Below are 17,483 nucleotides of genomic sequence, written 5' to 3' on the forward strand. Positions count from 1 at the left end.
GTGTATCCAGTAATGCTGGCAATTGGTGTGTTATGCATGGGGATCATATCAACCTGCATCGCATCAAAACAGCCTGAAGTTGACGCACTGAAGCGTTGAAACTGGTAGCAACAAAATAAAATAAAATCATAAGGACGGCTGTAGGTGTTTTTATTTATTTGTCACGGAAGTATTTCTTCTGTTGCTCATGGTTTCCTTGCAGTTATCTTCCTTGAAACTAGGTTTTTCTTGCCAACTTGTTTTAGAGATTTCCTTTCTTCTTCAAATGAACTGACTACTGAACCATTCATTACCGCAGTATCTATAGCCTCGGACGACTTCAGGCGTATCTCTTAATTCCTTGGTATTTCCGTATCCCATTTCTTTGAGCACTGCTTCTTAATAGTTAGTCTCTTAAACTTCAACTTACTCGTTATCATTACTAAATTGTAACCTAAGTCGATATCTAGTCCTGGGTACGGCTTACAATCCAGTATCTGATTTCGGAATCTCTGCCTGACCGTGGTGTAATCTAACTGAAATGTTACCATATAACCTGACCTATTCCGAGCATACCTCTTCCTGTTGTGATTCTTGAACAATATTAGGTGTCACTAGCTGAAGTTCATTGCAGAACTCAGTTAGTCTTTGTCCTCACTCATTCTTGGTACCAAGCCCATATTCTCCCGTACCCTTTCTTCTACTCCTCCCCTACACTCGCATTCTAGTTCCCTCTGACTATTATACTTTCTGCCTTTACGTACTGAATTATCCTTCCACTATGCTCATATACTTTCACTACAACTTGATCTCTAGCTTGCGACGTCGGCATGTATGCCTGAACTATCTTTGTCGGCGTTGGTTTTCTGTCGATTATGACGAGTATAAATCTATCACTAAACTGTTCACAGTAATTCACTCTCTATCCTGCCTTGCCATTCATAACGAATCATACTACTGTCATACAATTTTGTGCTGCTGTTGATGTTGCCTTACACTCTTTTGACCGTAAACCCTTGTCTTTTTTCCATTTCAAGTCACTCACCCCCACTGTGTCTAGAGTGAGCCTTAGCAAATCCCTTTTAAATTTTCTAGCTCCCCTATCAAGTTCAAACTTCTGACATTCCACGCCATTACTCGTAGAAAGGTACCTTTTCGTTGGTTATTGAATCTATTTTTTATGTTCACCTCCCCCTTGGCAGTCTCCCCCTGGATATTCGAATGGGGACTAGTCTATAATTTTTTGGCCAGTAGATAGATCATCATGACACTTTTTCAGTTACAGGCCACATGTACTGTACACACACAACATGTGTCCTTAATGCAGTGGTCTGCATTACCTTCTGCATCCTCATGCCATTGATCATTGCTGATTCTTCCGCCTTGTAGGGGCAGCTTCCCACCCCAAGGACAAGAGAGAGCGCTGAACATCTGTCCGCTCCTCCTCCCTCTTTGATAACTGCACTGGCGCAATGAAGGTGACTTGTTATGCTGGAAGTCTTCTGCCACCACCGCTGATGATTTTTATTCAGAATTTAAGCAGAATTGGGTTTCGAAAACCGGGACTGAGGATGTTTTGATTACTAGTCAAAGATGCTTCCCGTACACCTAGATATACAGGGTGAGTCACTAACTATTGCCGTCTTGAATAACTCCGAAAGTGTGACAGGAGCTGAAAAGTTTGTGGGACAAAAGTTGCATGGGACAACGGGGACCATAATATGACGTTTGTCTTTGTTGCTAGGTGGTATCGCTTCAGAGAAATGGAGGTCAACTATGTTTCTTTAAGTGGGATGCTGTAGTTTGGTACTTATTTTCTGAGTGCGGCTATCGAGGCGAATCCAATGATGTGTAACAGTAAGATCTTTGAAGGTCAACGAAGGTCACAAAGGTGGCAAGAACGTCCATTTACAGAAGGCGTTCAAATTGATGACCATTGGTATCAATGCAGTGCTGCAATCTTCTTATCATGAACTGAGTGGTATTCCTTATCACATCGGCATTTATCGAAGCACATGCTCTGACAATTCTCTCTCGCATATCTTCAGGTGTAGTTGGAACTTCTTTATAAACAATGTCTTTTACGAATACCCACAAGAAAAAATCCTAAACAATGTCTTTTACGAATACCCACAAGAAAAAATCCAATCAATGCAGTGCTGCAATCTTCTTATCATGAACTGAGTGGTATTCCTTATCACATCGGCATTTATCGAAGCACATGCTGACAATTCTCTCTCGCATATCTTCAGGTGTAGCTGGAACTTCTTTATAAACAATGTCTTTTACGAATACCCACAAGAAAAAATCCAGAGGGTCCAAGTCTGGCGAGCGAGAGTTAGTCTCCAACTGAAATTACTTGTGCTCTAGGTACAACCTGAGCTCTCTAATGTGAACAAAACTGCCTGATCTTTAAGCTCATAGACCTAATACATCATTTCTAACAGCAGCAATCCCTTAATCCCTTTGATGCATGCGAGACCGGTCGCCTACCCTTCGGGTAGTATGGAGGAACACCGCTACCACTTCTACCAAGGAAGCATCAGCTTGAACAATACATCCTCATTCGAAGTCCAATATTACTATTAGGGGGTGCTTTAGCTGGAGCCTCCTACATTTCTTCAGATGCTGCCTGTCGTGAGTCTCCCCGTCAAACTGGCACCCTTTCTTACACATCTCATTCGTAGCTCTGAACAAGTTTCAGGACAAATTGCTTAAAGAAATTTACCATGCCCACTAACCTCGCTATCTCTTTCGCATTCCTTGGGAAAGGAAATTTCTAAGTAAATGTCATGGTGCACTCCAGATCAATCCGTTCATTTCCCAAAACTCAGCCTTTATCTTGCTGCCTTAACTGCTAACCCTACCTTTCTAAGGTTGATACTTGCCATAAATGCTCAAGATGATCCTCCAAATTTTACTATAAATCATTAAACTGTCCAGGTAATGAAACACAAACCTTAACTTCATGCCCAAAAACAGCATATCTAACAGATGAGATAAGACTGCTATACATGTTGAGAGACCAAAGGGTATCCGATAAAATTCTACAGGGTTCCAGTCAGTGGAGAGCACTGTCAGATGCTTGGATCCCTCATGTAACGCGATCTGGTGGAGGTCTAAGTTTGTTAACACGTGGACACCTATAGACCACCCAAAACATGTGAGTAAATCTGGTAGCGGCATGGACCAGAGGACTACTTACTCATTCAGTTCACTACAGGGTGTACATAAAGCGTTTCCCTGCGATTTTTGTAATCAGCACTAAAAACATAGGAACAGAATATGGTAACAAACAGTTGAATGCCCTCTTGCTCCAACATCTTCTCCATTAGTCCATTTAATTCCTTCATATGGTGTGGCGAAAAATGATATGGTGGTCGTCTCACTGCACCGTATCGCTCAGCTCAGTCTGATGCTCGGTCAGGTTGGTAGCTTCCTGCTTCTCATTCAAAACATCACTTAGCCGTTCTCGACGACTCGTCATTGAGTAATCTACTTCAAGTATATCCCCCTCCCCCCACCTTTCTTATGATGCAGCTTGGCTATAGGAACCTCATAGTTTCCTCCTGATTACATCAGATCGCAAGATGAAATCGGTGGAAGTTGCCTCCACTACAACTTAATTATCCTCTGATTCACGTACACCCATCCCACCATACGAGAATTAGCAGTGGCATAAGACATCGCACCCTGACATATCCGCCTGTTGGGTACAAGTTTCACTAAACGCTGTCACTGAACTATCGGTATCAAGAAGGGCACACAAGAGCTCATAGTTAATCTCACAACATATGAATCGGGTTTTATGACACTGATGTGCAAGCGTAGCTCTAATATCAACTAACGTGACCTATAGCTAGAGAAATCCATTCGATCTTAGCCCTTGGTTCCGTCAAACGTTCCCGTCCTATTCTGCTGGTTCTCCATTTCTCCCCCCCCCCCCCCCCCCACCCTTCTCTTGGGCAACTCATCTGGAACCTTCAGTCTTGGATGCCAATTCATCTAAGTCCATAAACGTTTGAAGGGGCTGGACAAACATCATGTAAAACCGATCTGTAGGTTTGATTTCTTCCATTATACTGGCTCCACCTTCTGCGTCAGCACCTGGAAGACAAAATGCACGAGCAGCTGTTCGTACCCAATTTAAGTATTCGCCATATGGTTCTCTTAAACACTGCTCATATCCATAATGCGAATTGAGCAATTTTCTCACTGCTGTAGTCCTAAACAATCGTTGCTGGAAGCCTGCCATCGTTTCCTCTCTAAATACGGTATTTACTGTTCTTCGTACTAGTGTGTCTCTGCCATATGGATACGATAGTTGTAAGATACGCACGTCACTCAAGACAACACTTGTTTCTGCTGACTTAATGGCACCCCATAGTATAATCATTTAACGATTTTTGGTACTGGATCTATGGAAAACTCACAATTATTCATTATGCCTGCTGTCGGATGTGATAACCTAGCGAACTGTGTTCTCCACTTTCCCATTCTAGTGCTTCTAACACCATGCCCGTGTATCACATTCATATTCTTACTACTACCCTGCAAGGATGACGCTGACAACTGATCACTAACAATTAAATCTAACAGCAACAGTCTACCTTGCAACTTAATCAATGCCTCCTGGCTTCTCCCACCTTCGTTAAAAGTATTGAATCATTTATTATATACAGGGTGGTCCATTTATCGTGACCGGGCCAAATATCTCACGAAATAAGCGTCAAACGAAAAAACTACAAAGAACGAAACTTGTCTAGCTTGAAGCGGGAAACCAGATGGCGCTATGATTGGCCCGTAGATGGCGTTGCCATAGGTCAAACGGATATCAACTGTGTTTTTTTAAATAGGAACCCCCATTTTTTATTACATATTCCTGTAGTACGTAAAGAAATATGAATGTTTTAGTTGGACCACTTTTTTCGCATCGTGTGTTTCACATGTGGCTGAACACTTCCTGTTTCTTTAAATGACGTAACTATCGGCGAACGGTCCGGACACTTGGATGATGTCGTCCAGGATACCGAGCAGCATACATAGCACACGCCCGTTGAGCATTTTGATCACAATCGACCCGTTGTCTAGGGGTAGCGTCTTTGATTCATAATCAAAACGTCTTCGCTCCCGGGTTCGATGCCCGTCACTGCCTAAATTTTGATAAATAACCAGCATTGGCGGTCGAAGACTTCCGGCATAAGAAGTCATCCTCATTCTGCCAACGGCCTTGTCAAAGAGGGCGGAGGAGCGGATAGAGGTTCAGCGCACTCTCTTGTCCTAGGGGTGGGAAATTGCCCCTAAAGGCGGAAGAATCAGCAATGATCAACGACATGAGGATGCAGAAGGCAATGGAAACCACTGCATTAAAGACACGTAACGTGTATCCACAGGACATGTGGCCTGTAATTGAAGAAGTGTCATGATGATTTCTCCATTGGCAAAAGATTCCGGAATAGTCCCCCATTCGGATCTCCGGGAGAGGACGGCCAAGGGGGAGGTTACCATGAGAAAAAGATTGAATAATCAACGAAAGGATAACGTTCTAGGATTCGTTATGAATAGGAGGGTAGGGCAGAGGGTGTGTTACTGTGAACAGTTCAGTGACCGGGTTGTTCTAATCAGAATCGACAGCAGACCAACACCGACAACGATAGTTCAGGTATACATGCCGACGTCGCAAGCTGAAGATGAACAGATAGAGAAAGTGTATGAGGATATTGAAAGGGTAATGCAGTATGTAAAGGGGGACGAAAATCTAATAGCCATGGGCGACTGGAATGCAGTTGTAGGGGAAGGAGTAGAAGAAAAGGTTACAGGAGAATATGGGCTTGGGACAAGGAATGAAAGAGGAGAAAGACTAATTGAGTTCTGTAACAAGTTTCACCTAGTAATAGCGAATACCCTGTTCAAGAATCACAAGAGGAGGAGGTATACTTGGAAAAGGCCGGGAGATACGGGAAGATTTCAATTAGATCATGGTCAGACAGAGATTCCGAAAGCAGATACTGGATTGTAAGGCGTACCCAGGAGCAGATATAGACTCAGATCACAATATAGTAGTGATGAAGAGTAGGCTGAAGTTCAAGACATTAGTCAGGAAGAATCAATACGCAAAGAAGTGGGATACAGAAGGACTAAGGAATGACGAGATACGTTTGAAGTTCTCTAACGCTATAGATACAGCAATAAGGAATAGTGCAGTAGGCAGTACAGTTGAAGAGGAATGGACATCTCTAAAAAGGGCCATCACAGAAGTTGGGAAGGAAAACATAGGTACAAAGAAGGTAGCTGCGAAGAAACCATGGGTAACAGAAGAAATACTTCAGTTGATTGATGAAAGGAGGAAGTACAAACATGTTCCGGGAAAATCAGGAATACAGAAATACAAGTCGCTGAGGAATGAAATAAATAGGAAGTGCAGGGAAGCTAAGACAAAATGGCTGCAGGAAAAATGTGAAGACATCGAAAAAGATATGATTGTCGGAAGGACAGACTCAGCATATAGGAAAGTCAAAACAACCTTTGGTGACATTAAAAGCAACGGTGGTAACATTAAGAATGCAACGGGAATTCCACTGTTAAATGCAGAGGAGAGAGCAGATAGGTGGAAAGAATACATTGAAAGCCTCTATGAGGGTGAAGATTTGTCTGATGTGATAGAAGAAGAAACAGGAGTCGATTTAGAAGAGATAGGGGATCCAGTATTAGAATCGGAATTTAAAAGAGCTTTGGAGGACTTACGGTCAAATAAGGCAGAAGGGACAGATAACATTCCATCAGAATTTCTAAAATCATTGGGGGAAGTGGCAACAAAACGACTATTCACGTTGGTGTGTAGAATATATGAGTCTGGCGATATACCATCTGACTTTCGGAAAAGCACCATCCACACAATTCCGAAGACGGCAAGAGCTGTCAAGTGTGAGAATTATCGCACAATCAGCTTAACAGCTCATGCATCGAAGCTGCTTACAAGAATAATATACAGAAGAATAGAAAAGAAAATTGAGAATGCGCTAGGTGACGATCAGTTTGGCTTTAGGAAAAGTAAAGGGACGATAAAGGCAATTCTGACGTTACGGCTAGTAATGGAAGCAAGGCTAAAGAAAAATCAAGACACTTTCATAGGATTTGTCGACCTGGAAAAAGCGTTCGACAATATAAAATGGTGCAAGCTGTTCGAGATTCTGAAAAAAGTAGGGGTAAGCTATAGGGAGAGACGGGTCATATACAATATGTACAACAACCAAGAGGGAATAATAGGAGTGGACGATCAAGAACGAAGTGCTCGTATTAAGAAGCGTGTAAGCCAAGGCTGTAGCCTTTCGCCCCTACTCTTCAATCTGTACATCGAGCAAGCAATGATGGAAATAAAAGAAAGGTTCAGGAGTGGAATTAAAATACAAGGTGAAAGGATATCAATGATACGATTCGCTGATAACATTGCTATCCTGAGTGAAAGTGAAGAAGAATTAAAAGATCTGCTGAATGGAATGAACAGTCTAATGAGTACACAGTATGGTTTGAGAGTAAATCGGAGAAAGACGAAGGTAATGAGAAGTAGTAGAAATGAGAACAGAGAGAAACTTAACATCAGGATTGATGGTCACGAAGTCAATGAAGTTAAGGAATTCCGCTACCTAGGCACTAAAATAACCAATGACGGACGGAGCAAGGAGGACATCAAAAGCAGACTCGCTATGGCAAAAAAGGCATTTCTGGCCAAGAGAAGTCTACTAATATCAAATACCGGCCTTAATTTGAGGAAGAAATTCCTGAGGATGTACGTCTGGAGTACAGCATTGTATGGTAGTGAAACATGGACTGTGGTAAAACCGGAACAGAAGAAAATCGAAGCATTTGAGATGTGGTGCTATACACGAATGTTGAAAATTAGGTGGACTGATAAGGTAAGGAATGAGGAGGTTCTATGCAGAATCGGAGAGTAAAGGAATATGTGGAAAACACTGATAAGGAGAAGGGACAGGATGATAGGACATGAGGGAATGACTTCCATGGTACTAGAGGGAGCTGTACAGGGCAAGAACTGTAGAGGAAGACAGAGATTGGAATACGTCAAGCAAATAATTGAGGACGTAGGTTGCAAGTGCTACTCTGAGATGAAGAGGTTAGCACAGGAAAGGAGTTCGTGGCGGGCCGCATCAAACCAGTCAGTAGACTGATGACGAAAAAAAAAGACATACATCAACACGATATCGACCTTTTCCGCAATTGGTGAACGGTCCATTTTAACACGTGTAATGTATCACGAAGCAAATACCGTCCGCACTGGCAGAATTTTACGTGATACCACGTACTTATACGATTGTGACTATTACAGCGCCATCTTTCACAAAGCGAAAAAAGTGGTCCAACTAAAAGATTCATATTTCTTCACGTACTAAAAGAATATGTAATAAAAATGGAGGTTCCTATTTTTTAAAAAAAAAAGTAGTATATATCCGTTTGACCTATGGCAGCGCCATCTAGCGGACCAACCATAGCGCCATCTGGTTTCCCCCTTCAGGCTAGTAGAGTTTCGTTCTATGTAGTTTTTTAGTTTGACGCCTATTTCGTGAGATATTTGGCCCGGTCACTATAAATGGACCATCCTATATACATATATACAAACCCTAGTCTGTGATTTGTGTAACTGCACTTGAGAGGGTTTCTCACTCTCAAAAAACTTTAAGTTTCAACTCAGTCTCAGTCAGAGGCAACTCAATGTTTTGAATTACGTTACTTACCTCGAAGCTGTTGGGGTAATTCAGCAACACTGCTTTCATGTGCCCCTCCCTCTAATGGACACCTCACAGGCCAGTTCCTCCTCCTGCAACCACATGGTACCTCTCACGGCTCTAAAGGCCATACCTGTAACAGCACAAAGGAATGAAAGGCACTGTTTTTAAAGAGATAATAATAAGACTACGAGCACCACGCCAGCACAGTGCATAACCACAATCTGTAACCAAATTGTTGTGTAGGATTTGGTTTGAGTGGAATTTGGCTGGGAGGATGACCAACGTGACTTTATAATGAATATCTTCTTTACTAAATAACACATTACACCATATGACTACATAAGAAAATTAACACAAATCATGAATTCAGAAAACTGCTGATAACGAAAATTAAACATCATTTTACGCAGGCAAAAAAATAATGATTCTTATCTACAATCGACAATAACAACATACATAAAAAAAATTTTCTCTAAGACACTTTCATGTATTACTTAGATATAATAAATTTTGCTTGGGTCACATAAACTACACAAGTGGCCTCTAGCTAAAAATGCCAACTTGTTTAAGCCGTTGATTAACTTTACAAGTGCACACACCGAATAAATAAGACAAACAAAAAATTCACTGTGCTACCTACAATCCAGTACTATCAGATTTGATCAAATGCCAAATTAGCTCCAGAAGTCAACTCCACGTAACCAACAACTACATGGGCCATAAAGAAGGCAGAACAATACACGCCAGTACACAATCATAGCATTCTTATCAGCGCAGTATAAATAATTTTGTCAGCTGCAGAAAAAAGTTTATTGTATTCACTTAACTGGTTTTAGTAGATTAATCTCTCATCCTGAGAAGTTTAATACAGGCTTAAACCACAGATAAGACTATGTCAAGTAAGGATCAGACGATAAAGGAGTTCTACAAAGAATCAATGAAAAATATAAAAAGCTTGTCGAAAACAAATGTACACTGCTTGAGCAACAAAAACAGATTTGTTAAAACGAATGTACAATAGCTGAGCATCAGAACACCTACATAACTTCGTCACAGAAACAATGAACAGTATAAAATCGTTAAAAGTACACAACATGTGCAATGAGTAGCTACCGACAGACGGTCACGTCACAGATAACATATAAGATATGCGACGAATAGCAATCACCAGATTGATAACCTGAAGTGAATTGATCACTCATATATATACAAAGTAGAAGCACTGGCATCTATAATGTGTTAGTGTTAGTATACAAAGTAGAAATGTAAAATGTTTGACATATGCATGCAAAAATAAAATTAAAGACTGGCTTAAATGCTCAACAACCAGTCCAGTACCAAATAAAATAAGATGTTAAAGAAGCTAGTAAAAGGCACATGAAAAATTCTGTTGCATTAACAGTTGATAGTGGCGGCATAAACCGATGGAGTAGCCTCAAATTATTGAACCTTTTAGTCTACTGGACACGAGACCAGCTGTTGGGGGTGAGTCTGCGGAAACGCAAGGTAAGCCAGCTGCACGCAAGTTACGGTGGCGACCCGGTAGCCTGTAACGTGTCACAGAGCTTGTTTACATGTTGACTTCGTGTGCAGAGAACTTGTCTGTAACTCATATAAATACTGATTAAAGCCAAGTATACAACTACTTGAAAGCCAGCATAGTGTTATAACATTTGCTTAATGTAGGCATTTTAGCAAATGAGCACGTGACAGTTCAACTGTTCCATGTTACATTAACAGCCACAAGCATATATTGAATTGAGGCAGTGAGGAAAGACCAGAAATAGTTATTTAAAAATATGTGCATGAGCCAGTTCTTAACGCTAGCTATTACAGTGTTAATTCGATATAAAATAGGTTAATTTACTTCATTTAAAAGAGATGGTATACTATCAAAAAACAATTCATTCTTCAGCGCGAGCTGATGGTTCCATAAATCCATATAGTTAACGGAGAATGTTCACATATTTCAAGCTCTTCTAACATATTCGTTTTGCAGTCTTTGTCAACTATATCGAAAGTTGCCATAGTAACGAAAGGGTGTTTTACAGTTTTGAGAGGTTCTGCAGGAATTTTCACTTCAGTTGTTGGGCAAATGCTCACAGTACTGGGTCTTGAATGCCTTCCTTATGCCGGCCGGAGTGGCCGAGCGGTTCTGGGCGCTACAGTCTGGAATCGCGCGACCGCTACGGTCGCAGGTTCGAATCCTGCCTCGGGCATGGATGTGTGTGATGCCCTTAGGTTAGTTAGGTTTAATTAGTTCTAAGTTCTAGGCGTCTGATGACCTCAGAAGTTAAGTCGCATAGTGCTCAGAACCATTTGATCCATTTGAACCTTCCTTATCTGTCCTTTATAAAATATGGACATCCACTGCATTGAACTTGATATATCCCAGACCTGATATAGCATTGAACTTGATACATCCCAGATCTGAGATATTCGTCAGTTGTAGGCATCTCATTATGTATAAAAAGCAGCTTACAGACGTTATTAGTGGTAAATGTTACGCTGAGAAAATGTTTTCTAAAAGACTTAGCAACCAAACATGAACTATCACAACGGAAAGAAATTATAAAATATTTGTTTAGAGTGATTCGATGTTTATTAATCCTACAACCTTATACATGGGAAAATGCAACATCGTTACTAAACCATCATAAATTTTATTACTCCATATTTTTTTCAAAAGAAGTCAAAATTTATAGTTTATGCACCAGTTAATGATGATTAATTAATTTATTTATTTATTTTCTTTTCAAGAGTAGCCTGATATCCTTTGTTCACAGCAATATACTTCAGACCATTAAGTTTGCTGAAAATAGCAAATGGGGTTAGAGGAACCTCAATCGCGTGATCAGTCATAGCATGAAAAAACGCCAATTTGTGCCTAAAGAGAAGGAAGGAAAAAATCGTGAACAACATTATCCGTTGCGGTAGGATTCCTGTAGATGTAAAAGTGAATTTTCTCATCTACCAGACGCAAATTCAGGTCGAGAAAACTGAGCTCATGGTACTGATTTTCAGATTCATATGTAAATTTGGATTCAGAGAATCACTAAGAGAAATGACATTGTCACATCACCTTTGAATACGATGAATGTACATCAACGTGCTGTCTATATAATGAGAATGGGGTAATATTTAAAGAAACTGGTCTCAAAATGTTTAATGTAAACGCCAGCTAGAAACCCAGCGACGCCTTCATTTTTCTGATGTAGTTGACCGCTGAAGCTGAGTAATAACGCTTAAGAATACTTCCCAAACATGTTATAATTTAGTCAGAATTTAGTATCTTGTACTTACTGACATCGACTTCGGTACACAGTATGGTATCATCTACTGGAATATTAGTGTAAATATTTGTAATTTATAGGGAGAGATGGCTGATATACAATATGTACAAGATCCAGCAGGTAACAAGAAATGAGTACTTTGATTAAAAGGCGTGTAATAACGGGATATATGACCATGAGGAGAATATGGAATAACCATCGGTGGGTTAACATTCTATAAATCTGAAAATCGAATGTCAGAAGTCTCGAAGTAGTAGGAAAGCGAGAGTGAGAAAAGTGAAATGGAAAAATGATAAGGATTTGTAGTCAGACGAATATAGTGTAATATCAACAGTATGAAAAAATGGTAACTTGAGTAAGATTGTTGTGAACAGGAAGGTAGGGCAGAGAGTGAAATAATGTGAACAGATCAGTAGCAGGTTGTTCTCATCAGATGCGACAGCAAACCAACGCCGACAACGTTAGTTCAGGCATAAATGCCGAAGTCGCCAGCAGAAGATAAAGACATAGGGGAAGTACACTCCTGGAAATGGAAAAAATAACACATTGACACCGGTGTGTCAGACCCACCATACTTGCTCCGGACACTGCGAGAGGGCTGTACAAGCAATGATCACACGCACGGCACAGCGGACACACCAGGAACCGCGGTGTTGGCCGTCGAATGGCGCTAGCTGCGCAGCATTTGTGCACCGCCGCCGTCAGTGTCAGCCAGTTTGCCGTGGCATACGGAGCTCCATCGCAGTCTTTAACACTGGTAGCATGCCGCGACAGCGTGGACGTGAACCGTATGTGCAGTTGACGGACTTTGAGCGAGGGCGTATAGTGGGCATGCGGGAGGCCGGGTGGACGTACCGCCGAATTGCTCAACACGTGGGGCGTGAGGTCTCCACAGTACATCGATGTTGTCGCCAGTGGTCGGCGGAAGGTGCACGTGCCCGTCGACCTGGGACCGGACCGCAGCGACGCACGGATGCACGCCAAGACCGTAGGATCCTACGCAGTGCCGTAGGGGACCGCACCGCCACTTCCCAGCAAATTAGGGACACTGTTGCTCCTGGGGTATCGGCGAGGACCATTCGCAACCGTCTCCATGAAGCTGGGCTACGGTCCCGCACACCGTTAGGCCGTCTTCCGCTCACGCCCCAACATCGTGCAGCCCGCCTCCAGTGGTGTCGCGACAGGCATGAATGGAGGGACGAATGGAGGCGTGTCGTCTTCAGCGATGAGAGTCGCTTCTGCCTTGGTGCCAATGATGGTCGTATGCGTGTTTGGCGCCGTGCAGGTGAGCGCCACAATCAGGACTGCATACGACCGAGGCACACAGGGCCAACACCCGGCATCATGGTGTGGGGAGCGATCTCCTACACTGGCCGTACACCACTGGTGATCGTCGAGGGGACACTGAATAGTGCACGGTACATCCAAACCGTCATCGAACCCATCGTTCTACCATTCCTAGACCGCAAGGGAACTTGCTGTTCCAACAGGACAATGCACGTCCGCATGTATCCCATGCCACCCAACGTGCTCTAGAAGATGTAAGTCAACTACCCTGGCCAGCAAGATCTCCGGATCTGTCCCCCATTGAGCATGTTTGGGACTGGATGAAGCGTCGTCTCACGCGGTCTGCACGTCCAGCACGAACGCTGGTCCAACTGAGGCGCCAGGTGGAAATGGCATGGCAAGCAGTTCCACAGGACTACACCCAGCATCTCTACGATCGTCTCCATGGGAGAATAGAAGCCTGCATTGCTGCGAAAGGTGGATATACACTGTACTAGTGCCGACATTGTGCATGCTCTGTTGCCTGTGTCTATGTGCCTGTGGTTCTGTCAGTGTGATCATGTGATGTATCTGACCCCAGGAATGTGTCAATAAAGTTTCTCCTTCCTGGGACAATGAATTCACGGTGTTCTTATTTCAATTTCCAGGAGTGTATATGAGGATATTGAACGGGTAATTCAGCATGTAAAGGAAGATGAAAATGTAATAATCGTGGGTGATTGGAGTGCTGTTGTAGAAGGAACAGAAGAAAGAGCTACGGTAGAATCGGGACTTACAGGAAGGTATGAGAGAAGAGAGAAACAAATTGAGATTTGCAATAAATTTCAGACGGTAAAAGTGAATATCTGTTCAAGAATAGCAAGAGGAGACGGTCTAGCCGCGCGGGATTAGCCGATCGGTCTAGGGCGCTGCAGTCATGGACTGTGCGGCTGGTCCTGGCGGAGGTTGGAGTCCTCCCTCGGGCATGGGTGCGTGTGTGTTTGCCCTTAGGATAATGTAGTTTAAGTAGTGTGTAAGCTTAGGGACTGATGACTTTAGCAGTTAAGTCCCATAAGATTTCACACACATTTGAACTTTTTTTTCTTTCTTAGGAGACAGTCTACTTGGAACAGACCCGTGAAACGGCTCATCAGCCCTTAAACAAAATTTTTGAAAGCAAAGGTGGAAGGAGTGGACCCCAAATTCAGCTTTATCTGCAACATCTTTCATCGTTTTCAATTTCTCAAAGTGTACATGAATTATTCAAACAATCTTAAGATTTTACAACATGCAAAACATACAATAAGAGGTGTTAATATAAACTAAGGACCCCATGAAACGGGCTTTCAGGTTAAATTTTCAACGAGAAGTCCTTTAGGTTATTCAAAATTTATTAAATTCAGTTATATAGATTGTAGAAATGAATAATCAGCTTGAAGACCAATTAAACTGCGAGAATCTGTGGAGTGGCACGACAAATTAAATTTTTAGCAAAATGCTCCTTACATAACTACAGACTCGTTAAATTCAATTTTGCAGAAATTTTAAAACAACGAATAATCAGTACAAGCAATAATTAAAACGCGAGAATCGGTGGAGCGAACCCCTATGTAAAATTTTTAGCACAAAGTTCTTTAAACCATTTCAGACTTGTTAAACTCAATTTCAGAGAAATTTTAAGATAATGAATAATCAGCCTTATTTCCATTAAACAGAAAGAATTCACAGGGTGTGAATTTAATTTAACTTTCCAGCAGAAAACTTGTCCCTAAGCCAAGTAAAATGCAATCAAATCAGTTTCACAACATTTTCAACCCTGAATAATCAGGCGCAAAGGTCTTCAACCTTGAACTTAAGAAGCCTCCTGTATAAATTAGAGCCCCACCGGAACAGTTCAAAACAGTTAAAATTAAACCAAGACCCATGAAACGAAACAGCTCTAAAACACATTAAAGTTTAATTACAGAACCCAAGTACCAAGCGTGTTCTGAACACAGAAAGACAAAGTAAGCACTAAGGGGCAAGACAAAATTTATAGTATTGCATATTGGTCACTGCAACACAAGATAACTTAATTTAGGTATAAATGCAACGAGCGTGAAACAGGAGCATCACGGGCAAGCTGTCACACGATTCACCACGCCCACTCGGCTGCAGTGCCAGTGAGTAAACCCCACTGCCGAAATAAAGGGCCAAGGGGCGGTCCCGGCATTCAGCCAACTCGAAACGCATTTACCACAGTGCAGACACATATAAGAGGCGGCGGCGGCGTGCCGTGGTACCGACTGCTACAGCAGCCCTTAAATACGGTTAATCACGGGAGTATGAGATGCCTAATTCTGTGAGCGTGGGATTGATCTGTTCTGTCATTCTGCGCAACGGATTAATCTCATATGTACCCATTACCCTGTGGCTCCTGCAAGATGCAATTTCCACCCCCACACTACTACAGAAGTCAGACAGACGCTTCTAACGTTCTAAAGAAAAATGCCTGAAAATATTTCAGCAATAAATATCTTCTGGAGTCGTCCGCTGTAAGGAGATGACACAAAAATTCACAAAATTTCTTACGTAACCAGTGGGATACTTGGGTACTGGAGTAGTGCTAATTAGTGTAAGAAAAACATGAAACTAACGAAAATTATTATTTATTTTGCAAAAATTCTGATAAATCACAATGGCACTTTTAGTTATGAACTGAACAAGTTATATCCTGGTTCTTTTCGGAATGTGAACTTACCTCTCAAGGATAGGATTCGCTAATGAAATTTCTATACAAAGTTTAAGATTGTTACTGACTTGGCAGAATAGCTGAGAGCCGCGCCTACTCAACTTGAATAATTATCCATTAGAATGTTGCTAGGTACGGTCGAGGCTGTCGCGTGTGAAATGCAGTGAAGGGTACTGTTGTGGAGGAAATATGGGGCTCGCAAGAGATGTAGTGCACAATACCGTAAGCTGCGATGACTGCTGTCTGCGCCGCTCGCTGCTGACAAATAAGATAACTCTCGTTCTATCTGGATTGACCTTCGCCAATCAAACTCTCCCTATGCCTTGATGAAGTCAGGGACTCCTCTTCGCCCCTGGTCTAACTATTGGCGTGGTACACTGGTCAGATAACCAGTCCACCGTGATGCCACTCAAAAATTCGCTCGCAGGCATTTAACTATAACTCTGTCCGTTCACACCGCACAATAAGTGTGGTGGCCAACACAGTGAAGAATGCTTAATTGCAAGGACTCAATATAGAGTCGCACTTCGATTCGCTCTCGACAGAGATGCTCTCCCAGCGAAGTACTGAGGAGAGACTTGCTCCTCACTCTATGAGTACACGTACGAGCGTGCACGCTCTCATTATGTGTTCTTGCTCCAAGAGCGACAACAGAACGGCCCCTCTCCACACCAGACATGAAGGGGTATATCTTTCGGTCTCTTCCATTACTCCTTCAGCTCAACGCATCAGAAATATTGTCTGCCAATCAGCATTGCTCTTCTAAAACGGGAGAATGACGTTTCGTTTAAGGCGACCAATCGGGAAACCCTTTAGTATCAGCATTTGGCGTTTGTTGTCTCCCTGTAAAAATCTCTGAAACTGCGTGCTATGTGTAAAGAATGTGTAGGCTGGCCGCTCCCACACAATGTAGCGGAATTTGCTTTTAAGCAAACACGGGGTCGTTCCTCTTTTCACTCGGGCAACCACTGTCTGCTCTATGGGCGGTCACCGGCCGACATAGATAGGCTGGGTCGTCCTCTGAAGGGACCGGCCCCCTGGCGTGCGGTCCGCCTCTTTAGAACTAAAGGCTCCTGTGACTGTCGTCTCTGGAATGTATGTGTGTACGCCAGCCTTAAGTATTTCAACCACGTGCGCTTACTTGTTACTTGCATATCGTTTACATGAATTCAAACAACAATGACTTTATCTTATCGAGTTTGCGTTCGAATGAGGCGTCTTGATGTGCGGAATATAATTGTGAGGGCGGAATATGTAAGCAATGAAAGTCAGGAGACCACGACATCTTACAAGGAGTGTGAGATACCTAAATTTCTGAAACTTCCTGGCAGATTAAAACTGTGGCCCAACCGAGACTCGAACTCGGTACCTTTGCCTTTCGCGGGCAAGTGCTCTACCATCTAAGCTACCGAAGCACGACTCATGCCCAGTACTCACAGCTTTATTTCTAATAGCAGCAATAATATTTCG

Source organism: Schistocerca serialis, chromosome 4, assembly GCF_023864345.2.
Source record: "Schistocerca serialis cubense isolate TAMUIC-IGC-003099 chromosome 4, iqSchSeri2.2, whole genome shotgun sequence".
Lineage (NCBI taxonomy): Eukaryota > Metazoa > Arthropoda > Insecta > Orthoptera > Acrididae > Schistocerca > Schistocerca serialis.